The 14,769-nt window shown below is 40.3% G+C and overlaps 1 protein-coding gene across 2 annotated transcripts in view; it reads left to right on the top strand.

The window, feature by feature from the left end:
* Positions 1-14,769, top strand: part of Flo2 (flotillin-2) — a 63,413-nt gene that overhangs the window by 10,258 nt on the left and 38,386 nt on the right. Inside the window, exon 1 of one of the 2 annotated variants that reach the window (XM_083128530.1) lies at positions 9,575-9,824. The exons of the other annotated variant lie outside the window; for it this stretch is intronic. The gene's annotated coding sequence lies outside the window, so the exon portion shown is untranslated. Of the gene's footprint in view, positions 1-9,574; positions 9,825-14,769 lie in introns of those variants that run through there. 2 annotated transcript variants of the gene reach the window in all.

Here is a 14,769-nt window from a genome sequence, read left to right as displayed (position 1 = left end):
CGAGTTGATAGCTTCCTGGAGATGAGGCCTTGCTCAGGAAAAGGTTTATTATCCATGCAAAAAAAAATATATATTACCAGTGTATAGTTAGAGATTTATTAGTTCATCAAACTTTTCTTTCTAACTATTGCCTATTTTGGGGGAGCACGAAAACTTTTTATAAGCTGCAAAGAGAAACTGTGACGTTACAAACGGGTGTTTGTTGTTAATTAGCCCCAATTGTTTCTAGTTTTGATGTTATGCATATATGTGTATACAATGTACATTACAGCAATGTTTATATGGAGATATATATATATATATAAATTTAGCTTAAAGATACACATTGTGGCTTACTTCGAGCATTGCATTCTGTAAGCTTGCAGCTAGTTATGAAAAGCTTGCTGCAACTTCCAATTGTGGTAACTAGATTGCTTAATGCAAGCTTGCATCCAGCTAATAGCTTTCCATGGCAAGCTTGCTGCTAGCTACTTAGCTTGCCATGGTAAGTTTGCTTCATGCTTGCAGCAAGCTGTCTGTGCTATCTGGGAAGACGTTGTAGTGGTGTAGGATACCTTAGTAAAGATTTTCCTATTGGAATGCCAGGAAGTTTAACTGGAAGTCGGCATTTGAGAAAGTGAACGTGTGGCAGTGGTTAGTACTCTTGCTTGCGAATCTTAGGTTCGCGTGTTCGATTCCCGGAGCCGACAAATGTTTTTCTTTTCCCCTCAAGATGTTGAAGAATGCAAACCATGTAGGTGGCAGCACAGCAGATGGTATGCAATTGTCTTGTGCCTCAGCATTTGCCAAATCAATCATATGATTGAAAGAGGAAAGACAAAGGCCTTTATAAGTGCAGCACCACCCGGATGATTGGGCGGCAATCCACGAAGAAATTCAAGTATCATGCGGTGTATTTGTTTATTTCCCTTCAACAGAGACAAGTCTCCAATTACAGAAGGTAATATCAAAATATTACATTTTCATTTACAACTTGTATGTTCGCACATACACGTTCTCCCTCCTTCCTCCTTTACACACACACATATTCACAAACATAGACAGATAATACATAATATATACAGGGTGACAATTAATGAACTATATGAAATAAAACCGTCATAATTTCTGAACGGTTCGCATGATGACGTCCAAACTGCGTGGCTGGCCACAGGGCATGATGGGAATTCGTATGCGTATGCGCACGCAACGTGTTGATGTCGGCCATTTGCAAGTGAAAATGTCCTGGAGGAGTATTTTGGGGACCGCATTCTGGCTCTCGGGTACCCAGAGGCCACTGGAAGGGGGCTATGTTAAGGACAAGGTGTACAGAAATAACCCTAAAAGCATTGCCGAGCTGAAAACTGCCATTCAGGAGGTCATCGACAGCATCGATGTTCAGCGGGTCATGGAGAATTTTGCTGTTCGTCTGCCCCACATCATCGCCAAAGATGGCAGACATATCGAACATGTCATAACCTAAATCCGAATGTCTGTAGTGCCGTTTACATGTGCAATACAGTTTGTGTACTACGTGGTTTGTCACTAATTTCCGTTTTATTTCATATAGTTCATTAATTGTCACCCTGGTGACAGAACAGGTTTACTGCTTAACTGTGACAACAGACATTTTCAGATATTTACACATTTCATCTGAATTACACGAAACAAGTATCACAAACACTGGTACAATATATCATACATCAAACTTCAATATGACAAATCCAATTGTCATAATAAATACGCGTACATTATTAAGAGAGATACCCCTTTAACATATTCATAAATTTTGTTCATGTCATACAGAAATCCAAGTCCACCAAATGATTTGAGATCTTGTTATATTCAAGATACAAGTAACAAGTACCGTTGTTACGTCACGAATTCTTTCCATCGGTGTTTTTGGCCTCCTCGCCCCCCCCCCCCCCCCCCGAGTTCCTCGACACTCCTCCAGACCTTCCGTGGATTGGTGCCCATAGGAAAATGCGGCATAACCGCAAAGACGACAACAGCAGCATCGGTAATTATAGTAATAATAATGCATTTGTTGGCAGTGTTAAGTAAAATAAAACTAATAGCCACAGCATTCCTTGCCCCCTGGCTGACCGAGCTGAGTTGTCGAAGAAAGAACTGGCCACGGAGGGTTCCAGGTTCGCATCCTTTGTGAGAAATAAGTAATTCCCTCCCTCTGGATTGGGCGTCCCATTCTGTCCGTGTTAACAAAAGGAATATTGGTGATGGTGATGGTAATTGGTGATGGTATCTTTCGAATGTAAGACACGCCTTTGCTTCAGTTTCTGAAATTTCTGTTTTCAATTCACATGTGCCTTGGATCCGAGTATAATGTGTGTAAATGTGCCACGGTATTAGTGAAATATAGTGAGTGTAATGTGCTGTTGTTGTTAAAATGGTAAATGCAAGTTCTAATGGCAATGGGAGTACTGTCAACTTATTACAATAATGTAAATTTAATACTACGTATTGCTCTAATAAAGTACCAGTATCATTGAAATCTTGGCGCCTTAAATTGGAAGTTCCCCTCCATAAAACCTCAAGCAATAATTAAGGTGCGCCTTACATTAGATGACATCTTGGATTCGCAGAAATACTGTAATAACTCATTAATAATGCATATTAATGTTGGAAATGCGTGAAGTGGTTTGCTATCAATTTTGCTACAAAAGATTCCGGGTTCGACTCGTAGCCTATACATGGATGTGTGGGATTCGTCCTTAATCAATTTCAATGAATCATTTGATCCTCCTTACGGTGTAAAGACACGAAACTGGAGCCTGGACCTGCAGCCAATATAATCTTCTGCAGGCCATGTGTCGTTCGTATTTGTTTGTGATTGTCCTTTCATCTATCTAATCACATCATCATTCATCGCTATCGTCGCGATAAGCCAAAAATGACAGAACATCGACATGTAAATGCATACATTTACGACACGAACACGCCTTACGTTCTGCCATCTAGCGTGTGTTTGAACAACTACGTTCAGCTCATACGAGGAAAACGCGTGGGTTACCTTTAGCTGCCATCTAGCGGGGAATTTGCAAAGTGCTTATATATACCTTCGCTGGTTCGATACCTACCGTGAACATGGGCGATTGTCGCTTCGATCAGGTGCGTATAAATCATTGAAGGCAAAACTGGCAGGGAATTGAATTAAACACACGCCAGACACATAGAGACATAGAATTCTATCAGAAGGGACTGTCATAATGCCAAAAATGTCGGTGAATCATGTATGCGGTGTCTTTCGTGCTGTAATTGGCCCATAATTGATGACCTTGAGGCAAAAACCCTTGCGAGGGCCGCATGGATTGAATCAAGGCACAGTTCATTGTCCGAGGCTGTGGCTGATTATTGTGTCAAGGTCAAATTGTTGGCTTTACCCGTCGCAGCAAACCTGCTCCGACCTCGAACCGGCATCTGGTTCTTTGGTTTTTGTATTCATCGAGGGTATTCACTGACACAGGCCCACATTTAAATATTTGGAAGCACGGGAAGGACGGTATTACTCAATCATGTTCTCCAGATCACTATCGGTACATTGAAGAAATAGTCACTTTTGTTTTAACTTTTTGGCTGATTGCTTGATTTTCTTTATTTTAAGCCATTTCTCTGCCACATTCTCTGGATGAAATAGATGAAGGTACAATCGCAAACATGTGAACAGTGGTGGCGATTAGAGGGCGAGGGGGGCACAGTGGTGGCGATTAGAGGGCGAGGGGGGCATTTGCCCCAACACTATGCTAAACCTTATCTACAAAGGGAAATATACTGTATTTGCCGCCCAGTTTTAGAACCCAATCGCCGCCACTGTATGTGAACCACACAACACAGCCTCACAGAAGATTATACTGCCTGAGTCCAGACGCCAGAGCCTCGTTAGTGGAAGAGAGAGAGATCGACATTTTGGTGTCTCCTTACCGAGTTGGATCCAAACCACTGCGTTCCTCCACCTGGTACGTAACACGGGACCAAGGTCCGTAGACCGCTAATTTCCCCCGCTCTTGAAGGTCTGGTCATAACTCGCCTTCTTTTCAGCCCCCATGTTTACGGCCCCGGCAGGGTCTCTGTGACGTCATCAGGATGAGATTTCGAGTGTGCTATTTTCAACACTGTAAAGCATTCAACGCTCTTGTTTTTAAGGGAAAAACACGTATTGAAGAGCATCGCAACACAACTTACACAGAGTACATGAATGTGATGGTGCATAGAAAAAATTATTAGTAAGCAAAATCGCAAATTAACTCACGGTTAGTGCTGGAGAGAATTGGAAAAAGAGCAGCACTGGATACATTGTTTTTCCTTGATGGTATTTTACCTTTTAATTTTTGAATCCTGCGGTTCAAATATAGAATTCGGAAAAAAATAATGATCTTCGTTGACAAAACACGCAGTACTTTCTGTTGTTTTGTATTTACGATTTTTTTTTCGTTTTGTATTGAACGAAGGACGTATTTAGAGGGGTCCAGGGGGTCTGGACCCCCCCCCCCCGTTTAGCCTTTGTTGTATAATTTCCTCAGAACTTATTGGAAGCCATGGATTATATTGGGATCATACGGCTTTGAAGACATTACAAGGAAGATGTATATACACTACTACTTAATATGCATAAAATATTAATCAGAAACTTACTTTAATCAGAGCAGGATGGACGTATTTAGGGGGTCCGGACCACCCCTCCCCACCCGAAAGACTAATTAAGTGCGAAAATTAAATAATGAAAATATTAGCATTTGTTACATAATATCATGTGAACTTATTGGAAGACAATATTGGGATCATACGACTTTGAAGGACAGGAAGGACGTATTTAGGAGGTTCGGACCCCCCCCCCCTTCCCACCCGAAAGACTTACTAAGTACGAACATTAAGCAATTAAAATATTAGCATTTGTTGCATAATCGATGGTTATTAATTCCCTTTGAACTTTTTAGAAGGCAAGGATTATATTGGGATCATACGCAGGCCCGTAGCCAGGCAGGGGCCAGGGGGGGCTCGGCCCCATTGGACCTGCCGTCAGCCCCCCTTGACATTAAGTAAAACTATTTTGTGTAATTTGTTTCCAGTGAAGAGTGAAAATGTAGACAGCTCACAATTTTAAGGATAAATCCACAGAACGTGAACAGCAGCTATTACATTCGCTCATCTTGTTTATGAGCTGAAATCTAAGTAGCTGCAAATATTTAGAAGATTATCTAGACTTTGTAAGTTCTTTCATAGGGGAGCTTCTTTATCTGTGCCTTCACTGTCCCTGTTGCGACCTCCCGTTTACAGAGAAATCTGTGACTTTGACGTCATCATGCAAATTCCCTTCGCATCTGCATCAACGGTCAACAGCTCCCAAGTTTTGGAAACGAAGGGGAGTGTCATTGCTTCGGCCGGAGGTGAAATGTACTGTAGGCAATGCGATTGAATATTGTGCGTTTGTGTGTGATATACATGTCTGTATCATCTATAGTAGTATTGAGTATGCAGTGGTCCTCAATGTGTGCGCCGTGACTGGGTTTTAGGAGCGCCGCAGAATGTTACATTATTTTCACTGAAATGATTGTTCCAGATATTTGCTTATGTACTACTTTTTACATGTAAAATGTTTCTGAATTTGAAATATGTGTATATTTTTTTAACTAAGGCAAGTGCAAGATAGGCCCACATTCTGACTAGGGGCGCCGTGAAACGAAAATGTTTGGGAACCTCTACTGCAAGGAATGATTTCATTATCAATCAACACCTCAAGAGATGGTTTAAAAGATGTAGAAAAATGTAGTGTCTGTATGATATTTGTAAATTTTATATAGGTTAATGACACCCTCCCCACAAACACACATCTTCATTTAGTACTGTTATTTTTTTAAAAAATTGACTTGGTTTACAAAGCCACCCCCCCTGATAACCCGTGAGCCCCCCCCCCCTGGAGATGAGTCCTAGCTACGGGCCTGATCATACGACATTGAATTACATTACAAGGAAAATTTATGTACATTATTACTCAAAATAAGATGCATAAAATATTAATCAGAAACTTAATTTTCTCCAACTACATGTAACATCATTTTTGTTATTCGATAAATATTCAATTCTTCATCTGTTTGACATTAATTTCATTTCCAGGGCACTTGTTTTTATGTAAATTATTCCGATCTTAACTACAAGCTACGTAATGAATAAGCGCTGTTATATCTCTATTCTTATACAGTCTTTTTATCTATTCGTATAATAATAATATAATATTAATTTATGTATTGTAATTAGTATAAATTTGATTTAATATAATTATTTTAATTAAAACATTATTATTATTATTATTATTATTCCTGAGACACTGGGTTCGACCCCCTCCCCGAAACATATTTCTAGATACGTGTCTGTATTGAACAGACGAATCATATTAGTAATCAAGATTCTTGTTCTCGATCTGACAGACACACTTACTCAGAACATTTTTCCTAGAAATCTAGCCTTCACGCTAAGGATGGCCACAAAAAATATCCAGATTTCGAAAAATCTAAAATCTGGATTCGGAAATTTTGCTATCTGAATTTCGGGGATAGAGGTTTATATATAACCACTTTCCATTTTTCAGGTCAAATTTATTAACAAAGCTCTCAATGTGCTGCACTTTAAGTATTGCTTTTATCCCCCAGAGTTTCCTCCAAGTACCAACTTTATACGATGCTGGCTGGGCGCCGGAGCCGCTTGAACATGTGCAGAAAATCTCGGTTCTCCCACCGGGGATCGAACCCGAGTCTCCAGAATGGTAGTCAGATCATACACTCCGTAAAAAGAAAAAGTTCGCATTTGGCAACCACAACTTCACACGTCTTGCAAGAACAGTGTTATCGTCACTAAGCTAGTGTAACTGGGATTATCACTGTAGGAACGGCGCCTTTCTTCAGACTTTTCTTTGCTGCAATTCCTACCAATTCGGAATGTAAATCACATTCGTAACACACTGGTATAAAAAGAAAAATAGCAACCTGAAATTTGTCTTTCAATAGCATTTGCTCGGAACTTTTCATCGGACGGAAATATGTGGTCAACAGTATGGGAATTTTTCGTTTTTTTTATGTATATATTTATGCGCTTGGAGCACAGTGAGCAATTATTTATTGTCACCCAGACCCTACAATATGAAACGCATAAAAAAATTACTGGAAATACATGAATATAAGCGCAAGGAAAGACCAGAGAAACAAGTTTCCCTTGCTAAAGCTAGCGGATACCAAACTTTCCCCAGCGATGACGTCACAGCTTTACAACCACCTCGGCTTGCTCAAAAGGGTCCTTATGAGCAGACCTTCAAAAGCAGGCGGCAAACAAGTTAACGGACCTTGACACGGGACCTCTTCGATTACAAGTTGATGACGGAGAGGCCCGTGGAAATAGTGACGACTCCCACGTGACGACGCCAGCGGTCCTGAATTCGAATCCCGGTCTGGGCATGCTCTTTGTGAACGTCACTTCACCTTGTAATTAAGGGGTCCGGGGTTCGAGACCCGGTTTAGGCACAAGCTTCCTGTGCGTAAAGTGAACTTGAAACTCAAAATATTCTATTCTTATCTTCCCAATAATGGCAATAAATGTCATATGCAAAGTTATTCCACCATATGCAAAAATTTCACACATTAACAGAAAATAGCATATGAGCTGCATTCATGCATGTGGCTACGTATGCATACCAGGTCATGTCCTCCCTGATGGCGTAGCCTTGTTATCACGGAGTTCCGGTTCCGAGTACGATCCCCGGTGGATGCACAGTTTTTCAGATCCCACTTTAAACTGTACGTCCAGTCCAGATTATCCTATCAGTGCATGAAATTGACATAAGACAAACTTTATTCACCACGCATGACACAAACACGCACACATATTCTATCTAACTTTCGCAGGGCATTTCAAAGTTAGAAGGAGTCAAGTACAGAGCAGTCCCTGACATTCGCTATGAGACTCGGCGGCAAGAGGCCCGGCATCAGAGCTTGTCTTTCCCGGTGAACGGGTCCGCGACAGTCGCTTATATTAAACCTCATATAAAAGTTTAGAGTAACAAGGTCAGTTCTGAATAAAAATTGGAAAGAAAAATGGTGAAATAAAGTATACAAAGACAATCCGCACACACCATCCGTGAGTTAAAAGAGAATATTATACGAAAAATCGGGAGAATTACAGTAGACGAACTTGCACGTGTAAATGCCAATTTCCTTGGGAGATGCCAGGATTGAGTTGCAGCAGAGGGACATCATTTTCAACACCTTCTGTATTCATGGTTAGTACACAATATGAAAACTGTAATTTTAATAGCCGACTCTAACGACTGTCGCTGACCCGTTGACCGGGAAAGACAAGCGCTGATGCCGGGCAGCTTGCCGCCGAGTCTCGTAGCTAATGTCAGGGAATGCTCTGTAGTTATATCTATAATGAACGTCGCCTTGTAATCAAATGGCCCAGAATTCAATTCCCGGTCTCTTTAAACTGAAGGCCCAATCCCGATTAGCCTATGTGAACAAACAGTCGACTTAAACAAAAAATACTGGAATATTCAAAACATTTTTGCTAAAAGCACAGTCATCCTGGATCTATAAATACATTTTTTAGAAAAAGCAGACTATGTTTGAAATATTACACTTTGTGGCTGTTATTTATTTATCGATATTTATAGTGCTTTGTAATCAAGGCATCTCGCTCGGGTTCGATACCAGGGGACGCACATTGCACAGTCGTTGTTATCCCACTTTAAACTGTAGTTCCAATCCCGATTAGCCAATCTGTGCATAAAGTGAACTTCAACAATTCAGCCACATTCATAGCTATGTTTCACCTACGTCACAAACTACTGAATTGACGCTTCGAGCAGCCATGATTGAGGCCAGTTCTTGTATACATTCGGAATTCAAGGAGGCGGGCGGGAGATTTGAACCTTGTTTACGATGCTACAGGGTCAACGAAGTTAGTGATAAGATCTGTTTTATACATCATATATTGTTGATACACTTGTAAGTTGAATTTTATCTTCTCCAAATATGGTGTATAAAAAAACAAACTGCCGGAATACTAGTTGAGGTGAGTGTACATTGTGCAGTATTCGGCGTTTCGAAGAAACGCTCACGTTATTGCACGATAGTTCCTTGCACACGCACGGCAAACAAAATTGGCCGCAAACATGGTGGCTGTGCGCATCTTGACGTCACATGAAACCCACCTATAGACACTACGTTTTCTTCCATTGGAAACACCTTGTTTATCATAAAACAAGTTTCGGTGAGAATCTGAAGCTATTATTCTCGGCATAAGATAGCATATGTTGTGCCGTTAGACTAACAAGCTTTGAACATTCGCATAAGCTCTTCCGTTCTTTAACTCCTCCCCCCCTTCCCCACTCTTCTTTCTCATGAATGTTGGTTTATTTTGAAATCACCCAAACCGCCGAGGTAAATCAGCTCCCTTTTTTTTTTTCTAGTGCTTCTTCGCACGAAGGCCAACAAACTCCACCAGCGAAGGACATGGTTTAAATCCCCTGCCACCGCGTGTCGCTAGTGTAGCTTCCGAGGCGGCGAAGGAAAAAAAAACAGTTACTTCTTTCCGCCAGTTACAAACCTTTCGTTCGTGATGTAACTATTGCACATGTGTTCTTGATGTGCAAAATCGTTTAATATTGGATTTGCCCTAATTAACTTCGTTAGTTTGGAACAGTGATATTTTATTCAGTTATTTTTATCGTAGTTTTTGTGCCACCTTGGATATATAATGGTGTACAGGTTTCATGCGTTAGAAATCGGGTTAATCGCAATTCTGACAGCTTTCACGATATCTAGGAATACTAAATCGAGAAGGTAAGTCAGTAGTTGTGATACTTTGGTATTGTTGTTGTAACATAATTCTTTAACATGCACATCAACCTCTGGCTCGGGTACCCTTTTCTACACCCTCGAATTTTCGCACAATTCAAATATTCTCGTTACAAAAATTAGTTCTTCATAATAAACGATGTTTCTAAATAGCGCGGAAAGTAATTTTTTAGATCTACGTGCTACGAAACTTACGTTTTTCATTAAATTAAAATTCCTTGCGTAACGTCAAAAACGTTTTTCACAACTTTATGATGGCGAATGATGCATTCATGTCACAGGCGCAAGTCTGAAGATTTCGGATGATCGATTTATGTCACAGGCGCACGTATGATTTTTTTCTTTTTCTTCTTATGATTGACTTGTGCAATAGGAACATTTGCGATTGCGATATGTTCTTTGTGTGATATATTGGCGGATTGGACATTTCAGACATTCGATTTCATTTATGCGACTTAACAAATTGGAAATAATAATATTTTTTTGGCAACTGCGTGCCGTAAAGGGGAGGGTTGTTTTTTCTAAATGACTTGTGGGATGGGATAATTTGCGACTTCTAATTTTTATGATGGGAAGGGAGTGGAGGTTGGTATTCTGTGGAAAAGGACAACAACGACTTTCAACGTAGGAGTTACTTCATTTTTGGACTTACAAATTGAACTTCGACCCACAATTCAATACCTGGCCTTGGTAAAAAGAGGCAAGTTACCTTCTTTGGTTTAATTTTAGCCTTCAATGCGGAAAACAGTGAAAAATAGTGTTGGGGGCAGGTGACTTCGCCCAATTTCTAACATGCCTTTAAAAGGGACTCTATAGATACAGGCGGGGCCGCGGTAGCGGTAGGGGGCGGTAAGTCAATTACCCCAGGGGCGGAGCCGGGAACCGGTGGGAAATTTTGACTCAAGAATTGCAAACGACAAAGTCGCCACTTTAAACGGCTGTACAGTCGTAAATACTTCTTTCCGCGCTCCAATGTTTTTTTATTCACAAATAGGATCACATAACCTTCATAATGAAAGAAAAAAAATTCAAAATTCGAGGGTGTAGAATAGGGTACCCGACCCGGGCAAAAATTGTGTGAAATCAAACCACAATAGTTCTATAAAGCAATACGTGATCACATTTTAACAGTTGATTTAAACACAGTAAGAATTAAAGAGAGCTATGTACGTATAACTAAATATAATCGTGTTTAGGGTTTAGCACATTTGCAATCTTAACACCAGACATAACGCAACTTGTGTTGGGATGAAAGAAATGTACGACATTTTTGGCAAGGACGTAAAACTGTAGAACCAGCTCCGATTATCTTGTGCACTTTACGTTAAGTTCCACTCCAAGGCACATTACCTAACATATCGTGTACAATTTGTAGTTATATCAACTTCTGTACTTGTATATCTTTAAGTTAATAACGTAGTTAAATCAAGATTGATGTTATTTGCTATTTTATGTGTCGCAACCTAACTACATGAGCTAAGTATAAACCTATTTCATTTGTTTGACAATGAATTGGATGCAATTCTGTTAGTTCTAACAACCATCATAATACAGTATTATCCAATACAGTTTTACTCTTTACATTGACGCCGGTAACTAAAAATTATGGAAAGTTATTTGTTTCCTAAGTATCTTTATCAATTTGGGAGCACTAACAGAATGAGGATTGAAAAGTCTCGAGTGTAATACAAATCTTCTTATTTGAATACATTAAGTATTCTCATAAAAATTTGAATTGCAACAGTATTTATCGACACTTGATTTTATCCATACCTCGTTTCCGAAACTAGCGTGGCATTAAACATTCCTGTGCGTGTCAGTCTGTCGAGGTGTTTCTAGGTTGCCGACTCTGCTTGCTTTGGTGTATTATGTGTTAGTTTCAAACAAGTCTGATAGCCTTCACACTGGTAAATCTTGCACTTTCTTTATCTGTAAGATAAGCTAACCTAACTTCTCTGGTTCTGCAAGGGCTACGTGTGTGTTTTTGTAGGTTGCTTAGCGTTTTAAAATGGAGTTCCACATCGAGAACCTACTAAGTAAAGACACCAAAGCTGCCAAGTGGTTTCCACCCCCTTTTGTGCTTCTTGAAATCCAAGGTTTCTTGGGAGGAGGGGGGAACTGGCAAACTACTTCAGGTTTTTATGTCCGGATTAAAATATTTTTGTGTTGACTGAGGGTGGGGGGAGATAATCTTGTCACCTCTCTGTTCTGTGACTAGAATGAGAAGTCAACATGGCGTCTGGAATATTAAACACAGATACAACTTTATTACAACAGTAATTAATATACGAACTATAGGGATATCTATAGAACGAGTTAAACATATATGTATGTAGTCCTCCCTATTTGAAGAAAGAAAAACTTTCAAATTTAAATTTGAATATTGATTGATTTGGTTCCTTTTAATTCGCTTTTCTGCACCTTATGGCTAATCGCGAAGATAAGGATGAGTTATATGATGAAACTGATGAAAGGATACATATGCCCAGGCGGGGATTCGAACCCGGGACCCCTAGTGTCGTAGCGCGCTAATCAATTATTATTTTTTTTATGATTGTAAAGACATGTAATGGTTATAAATGGCAGTTGTGTGCACCATAAATATATTTTTAAAACAGAATAATTATATTTACATTCATTAATTACGGTTAACTATGTAATAGCCGTGATACTTTTGAAATGGCTACGGTTATCTTTTTACGGTGGTTGGTATTGACGGTCTTAGATGGTCCAATCAACTATTTGCAGTGTAGCCTGTAGTCCGACCTTCTCACTAAACGTAGATTTCACGAATCGTGTATCGAATGTCGGATTCAAAACGTTGCAGAATGCGGATATATGTCCTGACAACAGTAGTAAACACGTTTCCTTGTGCAAATCATTTTTGATGTGTGGAGGACAGAACACACGTTGTGCATGGATGAGCAAGTATGATCGTAGGCTTTTCCACTGCACCTACATTGCCTTTATTTTACAACTGAGATTTGTTCATTTCACTTTCTGAAACAGTGGTCGGAAGAAAGGGTCGGAAACGTAACCAAAAAGTGTTCCTGTTGCGTACAAAGCTGTATAGTTATAAAACTGAAACTTATGTCAACGTGCATATGAGAAGATTGAAATGTAATATTGCTCAATTTCATCGAGACGAGACTTGGCACGGCCTCGGTCTCGAAGGGTATTTCCTAGGAACCAGGGGTCCCGGGTTCGAGTCTCTGCCTGTGCATGGGTTTTCTCTGCGTCACTCATCCTCATCGTCGCGATTAGTCAAACAGGATGAAAAGCGGGCCAATCAACAGATCGTTGGGACGCTACGAACCCTCGAAAAAAGCTTAATTTTATCCTGAAATATTGAACTCACAATTGCCACTGATTTATTGACTTAGTTATTAATCTAGGCATTAATATGTAGCTGCTCGTCAGTAAACTGAATTTACCTTACTTTTTTTTGGTCATGTATTCAACGAAAGTCTTGAATAAGGCCGATAGTCTCAGATCCTAGGCCATGGTCTCATAGACTGACTGACTTGGTTATTTTACGCACATTTCTGCAATTTTTTGGCTAATCGCGACGATGAATGGTGATTTGATTAAATTGATGGACACTGACGAAGAACATGCATGCCGGGATTCGAACCCTGGACCCCTTGACAGTATCGTCCCTAATCTGTCCCTGCTATAGATGTGCATTAAGGCAAACATGGCCTGCGCATAATCTCATCACATACACAGGAATGCGACAGCGGCAAATGAAAAAGTACACGGTTTATTAGGTCCATGACAAGATTGTCTTTATTCGTCTTGACCTTAACTATATGGATCTTACCTTCTGATTTCCCTCAATCTACCAACTCCTTTACCCACTATTCTTACTCTCTCGTCTATTACATGAATTCATATTCGTCGTCGCCATGAAACTGGAGGCGCAGAGAAGCGACGTAAAGCAATAGAAATGTTACTAGGACCTCTACAGTTCACTGACATTTGCAGAACAGAACTTGACGTTACGAAAAATCTTGTTTCGACAGAGAATCTTCCTGGCCTAAGCAGACACGCGAGCGGCTCTTTCCTTGTAGAGGTCGCCAATTACTTCACAAAAGGAAACAAGAGATTATTATTCCAAGGTCACAACGGCCTTGACATTGCAAGACATGTTCAAGTCCGTACCACGGTTCCTAATGATATGTTTCTCCGCCATGTTCTCGGCTTCAGGTATTATGTGAGTAAGAAGATGCACAGCTTTGTCCAAACCCAGCGCTTCATGGCACTTACCTGCTTGTCGACTTCCGCCCATGGACACATCAGTGAATGCTACAACGTTAACTCCGTAAGCAGACTGTCAACATGTAGGAAGTGTGTTTCATTTTGACACAATAAGAGTTGGAATATTTTTGTGTGCATGGTTGTTGAAGGTCCAGGAATTTTAAATAAATTCAATTCCGGCCCAGGAGAGAAAGTCAGCAAGCGTAAATGGTTTCTGGACCGTAAAGAACCATTTTATTCGTAAAGTATTTCAATTCGGTCCACGAACCTTTCTTCCGGATCAATTTAAATACGGTCCAGGAACCTTTTTTCAATGATACAATACGCAACTTTGACCGAATTTAAATTGTGCGAGAAAAAAGGTTCCAGTCCTGTTGGGGAACCGAATAGAACCCATTAGAATTTATGGGCATCAGTCATTTGATTTAGGAAGCTTTCAGACCGAGGCGATAAGTCACAAGCGAGAGGCGACATGTAGAATTCACATCGACGCGACACGTGTCACTTGAGGATTTCACCAACTGGACGCACTCTTGTGCGGCCTGTCATGCCTCTACCATGTGACACATTGTTGTTGATTGGCTCGTTCCCATGCGACATTTGTCGTTTCGGTCTGAAATCTCCCTTTATGAACCAGAAATAGTAAAAAGCAAATAAAACAACAAATATT

The sequence above is a fragment of the Lepisma saccharinum genome, chromosome 9 (genome assembly GCF_977018435.1).
Source record: "Lepisma saccharinum chromosome 9, izLepSacc3.1, whole genome shotgun sequence".
Classification (NCBI taxonomy): domain Eukaryota; kingdom Metazoa; phylum Arthropoda; class Insecta; order Zygentoma; family Lepismatidae; genus Lepisma; species Lepisma saccharinum.
Note: the sequence above shows the minus strand (reverse complement) of the source record. Positions and strands in the feature narration are given on the sequence as shown.